Below are 6,000 nucleotides of genomic sequence, written 5' to 3' on the forward strand. Positions count from 1 at the left end.
ACAAGGCCAGCAGTGGCCCTGTGCAACATGCACACCTGAAGGTAATTTCAACACCCCTACCATGAACATACTCCATGCTGTGAATTCTCAGGAAGGATACTCACATATCCATTTGGACCCAGCATGGATACATCACATTAAAGTACAGTTGGCTCTCCATATCCATGGGGTTAAGAGGCACAGGACCCTCACCAAAGTTGAAAAGCCACAAATATGTCTACCTCCTCCCAGAAAAGCTTAACTCTTAATACTGTTGACCATGCGTGTACTGGATTGCTTCTCCCTCAGGCTTGGTCTGATCCAGCAGGGCTTCTCTTCCTCATTTATTGCTTTTTTATGCTCATGTTCCCCAGCCTCCCTTCACTCACCAGCGCCTCCTCTTTGCACCAAGGAAATGCCAGAGAGATTTCCCTCCCCAGATGGGCGGGCCAATAAGGCATGCTTTGGAGGTCTCCCTCTCTCCCCTTTCACTTCCTCTCTCTCTATGGTGATGACAATTTCCCACACTAGGCCGCAAAACTCCAAAAAATCCCATTTAATTATTGATGGCAAGCTTGCAAATAATCAAATCCACAAAAGTTAAACCTGCAAAGGTTGATGTTCAACTGTACAACTACTCCTTGAATTTCATGGCCTTTTCACCCCATTCTTGTACTCATAGCAAACTCGCCTTCCAAGTGTGGACCCTGATGCATTCAAAACACCACTACCCTTACTGAAGATGGGTGGTTGTAATATGTGGTTGCAAGCCGCCTAGGATGGCCTTCTGGCAGTTATAGGCAGCATATAAATATGTGCATAAATAAGAGGGAGTTGAGCAGGCACAAAGGGATATCAGAGTAGGCCAAAGCCTGCAATGCATCTCCAGAGACCATTTCTGGTGCTCTGCAAGGTACCTATCCCTCCCGGGGGGGTTTTAGTTATTGCTGTTGTTTTTAATGACATGTTTTCTTATCAGAAGCTGGCATCACTGTGAAATATGTTGAAAGCAGGGAGTTTTCAGGAGTACAAGCCAGAAAGACCCCACCCTCAGTCTTGCACTCAGTCGTTTGGGCAGGTTACTTGGCTTTGCCATGTATCTTTTGGCAGCCATCTTGTGGTGGTGTCCAAGACAGCTCCTTAAATTGCTAGATTTATTTATTTATTAGGCTTCTATGCGGCTCACACCTCAGGGCAGCTCACACAGATTTGCCCACAGGCCTGAATGCTTACTCTGGTAAGGTGAAATTTTAAAAAGTGAAGGAAAAAAACTTTAAAGGAAGGCCATGTAATAGTAATAGAGGGTGTGGAAAACTGGAACAGTTAACAGAATTGGAGTATCCTAAAAGAGGCATGCTTGGCTGACTGAAAAGTAGCATGCTGTGCATTTTACATGCGTCCATTGGTATATGTGTATTTGTACCTACCAAATGAAAGTACGGCATTGTGCTTCTAATGAAGTGGACTATGGCCCAAAAAAGCTGAAGCAAAAGGGATGTGATTAGCCTTTCTGGTGTAACAAGTCTTTTTCATTTCATTTAGCCGAGATGGTACCAGTTTTTAAATTGATTGTATTTTTATGTTTATTTTATGGATGTTGTGAGCCGCCCCGAGGCTTTGTTGCAAATGTTTTAAATAAATAAATTTGAGGAGAGGGGCTGCACCACATGGGTTGAGAAAGCACCATGTGGACTTACTGATCAAGAGCAAAATGCACTGGAGACTGTCCTGGGCCAGACCCTTAACACAAAGTTAACATCCTCCATGGAAACTGTGTCCTCCAAGTTGGACATCTCTTCCTTCATGCCAACAATGTGAGGCATTCCTCAGTGTGAAGGGGGAAGCACTCTGCACAAGTGCGCAGAAACTTCTCTCCCGCCTCTACAAGAGACTCTGGCAGAAGCAGAGCGCCTGCACAAGTCTAAGAAGTGAGCATCATCACGAAGGAAAGAAATTCTAAGGTTACCAAGCCCTGGCAATACCGAAGGCCCACGTTCCGGTTAATTATGTTACGGGGTGCCGATCAGACCTTAGTATATTAATTCAAATAAAACAAGTGGATCGTGTCCCTCGCCCCCGAAGCATCATAAACCAGAAGCGTCGTCCAGCGCCATATACGCAGCTGGCTACGAAGGTCGAAGCCGCTGCGCTCCTTTCTTCTGCACATCCCTGCTGTTTGAAGGACCAGAAGCCATTCACGGGACCGGCGACGATCGTGTGAACGCCACAGTCCGAACCTTGCAGGTCAGGCGCTCCGTTCCGCTCTCCCGCACTCACCTTCCTGTAGGTTTGGCTGCGGAAGGAGTGCTGAGCGGCGGCTACCCCCGCCGCACCTTCCCCCAGTTGCTTTCTACGCCCTTGCAGGCTGCAAATTTGAAAGCGGCGCCACCGGAGCCCGCACCGACACCCGGGCGCTCAGCAATCCCCAGCGAGCCGCTCGCAAGCCCAGCAAGAGCGGAGGAGGAGCCGCCGCCGCCGCAGGAAGTGATGGCCGTGCTTGGCCAGCAAGCCCCGGAACAGCCCCGGCGCCAATCAGCTCGCGGAGGCCGGCCCTGCCGCGGCTTAGCTGACGCCCGGAAGACGGAGACCGGGGACGGGGAGGAGGAAAAGGAGGGGACGGGCCGGCCGGCCGGCCGGCGCGCCTCTCCGGGCGCAGCCGCGCGCGCTGGGGTGTTGCTCCGATTAGATGAAATCCGGAGTGAGTCGAAGCAGAGATTTCATCGCGCGTCTGGGACTTTTGCTGGGGTGCAGCCTCCCTCCCCTTCAGCGGGGCTTGTTCCGTAGGAAGGGTGTGGGTTATGCTTTGCAGCGTCTCTTGTTGCGCTTTGGGATTTGGGGAGCGGGGTTCTCATTTGTTTTGCTTTGGATAAGTTAAAGGCACAGTCTTATGCATATTTAGAGAGGGGGCGGGCGGAGAGAAAGCTTCTAGGAAGCTTCAGGCAGCTGTGTCTTTTCCTGTCTCAACAGTAAGAGCGTTGCCCCTGAAACTGCAGAGAATATAATATTGTTCAGTTGTGTCAAATATCCACCGGATTATATTTGAATGGTGGTAACGACACTTATTTTTAAGGCACAATCCCATCTAAATTTAGACAGAAAAAAGCCTGCAAATCTGGCCAGGGCGTGCTGGGAGTTGTAAGTCTTTTTTCTGTCTCAGTAGGTGTAGAATTGCACCTCAAACTGGAAGTAAATGCAGCATTTTGTCATTGTATTTTTGAGCCGCTAGATGCTACCTTGAGCTGGCAAATACACCCTGCCTGCTATCTCTCCAAAGTGTTTTTAAGTTGGCCATTCCTGTGTGACTGGTCTCCTTCTCAGAAGACAACCAGGTGCCTTCCAGATGTTTTGGAGCACAACACCCATGCTCCCCAAACATGGGTCAGTTTGGGTGGATTTAGTGGGAGTTATACTCCAAAATATCTGGAGGTCACTAGATGTATTATAAGTCCCCCAGCCCTGCTAAAGACATAAAAAGGGTACTATTTGCATAAAATTTGCATATTACTATATTCCATTTATACCCTGCTTTTTCCCTTTTGTAAGGTGCCCAAAGTGGCTTATGTGGCTCCATTTGATCCTCACAACATCAGTCCTGTGAGGTAGATTAGGTTGAGAATGAATGATTGGCCCAGAGTCATAGAATCAGAATGGAAGAGTGGCCATCTCGGGTCCCACTGCCTGCTGTTGCAGGACACCAAGTTACACCATCCCATTCAGATGGCTGTCTAGACACCTTTTGAATGTCTCCAGCTAGGGAGAACCCACAGCTTCCCCAGGTAACATGTTCCACAGAGTCACACACTGAACTTCGTAGCTGAGTGGGGACAAGCACCTCAGTCTTCCAAGTCCCCAGTCCAACACTCAAAGCACAATACTGGCTCTGTGATGTGACAACTTCTGTAGAGATTCAAGTTTAGAAATAGTTGCTGAAGAAATGCAATCCATCTCACCTTAGTGAACGGAACTTCAACCTGGGTGGCTGCCTTTCCTGTCTCCTGTTCTGGGGATGACTAGATAGGCTGCCTCAAGGCATCCGCTCTGGCATTTACAGACTGTCCACAATTCCAGGGCTGGTTCTACTACTTGGCAGTCACCCACAGCAGCAGTGGCAGTCCCTGGATTGTTATCTCTGCTGGAGGACAGCGCCGTGTATGCTGTGTCCTGCCTAGGCCAGCCTGCTGTTCTCAGGGCAGCACAGAAGGCTGTTGGCACACAATTCTGCAGCTTGTCAGCAGACGGAATGGAGAGGGAGGTGCTCACTTGTCCTTTGCATCAGGTGGCAAGTTATTTTGGGCTGGCCCTGTTTCATCCATCCTTGGACAGTGCAGGCATTACTGCTACTGCTACTGCCCAGGTGAGAGGAAGGGATGCACGGACAGGGCTGGCCCTACTCCTTGCGTTTCCTGTCTCTTGCTGTCCGTGCACTGGGGGCGCATCTGCAGGGGATCCTGTTATATGCCAAGAGGCTCCCCTCATGATTCAGCCACAAGGAGAGTCATGCTCAAATAGAGCTCATTCACTGAACATTTATACAGCCTTTTTTCTTTTGAGCGGGGCTGGGCAGCTGGTGGCCCTCTCGAAATTCGGCCTGCAGTTCCCATCATTGCTCACTCCAGGCTGTGCTGATTAGGAATGATGGGGCTTGTAGGTCAAAACATCTGGAGAGCCACCGCAACTGTATGCTGTAATCTTGTGTATCATTTTTCTGCTAAAGAAGCATAGGATTGCACTCTTGGGATGTAGTCAGTATGTTGTAGTGATTAAAAATGTGGGACCGGGACTCAGGCAAAAGGGGTTCTAGTCCCTGCTCAGCCACCTGGGTGGCTTTGGGCCAGTCACAGACTCTTAGCCCAACCTTGTTGTGGGTATAAGATTAAGGGCAGGAGGATGATACAAGTCATTCTGAGTTTCTTGTAAGAAAATAAGACAGGATATAACTCTAATTAATAATAGAGGGTTAAAATCAGACATCTTTTCACATAGCTTATTTCAAGTAATCCTTAAAATAACTGTGTTGAATAAGTCAGTATTAATATCCCAGTCCTACTCTTTGGAAAGGAGAAATGATAGCTGAGAGAAATTGGCATATCTTAAAGTCAAGTGAATATATCTGATTTGAGCCAGTGTCAATTATACAGCAGAATTACAGGCACTCTTTTACTCTGGCTCTGGACTTCAGATGCTTCCAGATAGAGGACTTTTCAGACATTGTACAGCTCTGCTTTCTTTTCCCTCGTAGTGGATATTGTGTAGTAAGGGGGGGAATAGGGAAAGCAGTGGAAAAACACAGGGAGGTGTTATTAATGGAAGGCAACAATGCCTGGACCCCATGTAAAATTCCATGAGTTAGACAGAGCAGTTAATTGCACACTAAAGGCTTTATCTGAAAGCAGCTCAATTATTTTCAGGTGAATATTTATAAGAAGAGCTACAGGTTAAGAAATGTCTTTTTCATGCACACCAACATTTGTAGACTATTGGTGGGAGGATTGGTGTTGTCAGTCTTTTAACCAATGCCTGCTCCTCTGCACTAAACAGCAAATACTAACAGATGGTTTAAAAAACCTGCATTTCTGCAGAGTAAGACACTGCCATTAAAGGTTCAGGAGCCAGATCTTTTCCCTGGTCAACTGGCAACCCTCACTGAGAGTTTGTCCTCATGCAACCTTTATATTAATCTTATATGTATAACCCACTGTTCTTTCAATATGCACAGACACTGTATAAATATAAATGTAAAGGCGATAAATGTGTTCATTCAGCTGGCAGAGGGCAAGGTAATATTTTTGCTTAAAGCCTTGAATATACCCCAAAAATAGTTCTGTGAAACATCAGCTTCCTACAGTGCTCTGGAGGAAAATTCGTAGTTTTTATACAGTGCAGAAACAAACTTCTTCCATTGCTTCGCACTGCTTCAAATTGGGTTAATTCTGCTTCAAAAGTAAGCAGAAGCTGTACAGCTGATTATATGGTGACAGCAATAACAGTGGTCTGTATTTGTGTGTGATGGCCGAATCAACA

The 6,000-nt window shown here is 47.3% G+C and overlaps 1 protein-coding gene across 1 annotated transcript in view; it reads right to left on the reverse strand.

Moving 5' to 3' along the window:
* Positions 1-2,441, reverse strand: part of SRBD1 (S1 RNA binding domain 1) — a 206,560-nt gene extending 204,119 nt beyond the window's left edge. Inside the window, exon 1 of the mRNA XM_044428623.1 lies at positions 2,257-2,441. The gene's annotated coding sequence lies outside the window, so the exon portion shown is untranslated. The remainder of the gene's footprint in view (positions 1-2,256) is intronic.
* Between the last annotated feature and the right edge of the window lie 3,559 nt (positions 2,442-6,000).

Source organism: Varanus komodoensis, unplaced genomic scaffold (genome assembly GCF_004798865.1).
Source record: "Varanus komodoensis strain SLA01 unplaced genomic scaffold, ASM479886v1 scaffold2, whole genome shotgun sequence".
Taxonomy (NCBI): Eukaryota; Metazoa; Chordata; class Lepidosauria; order Squamata; family Varanidae; genus Varanus; species Varanus komodoensis.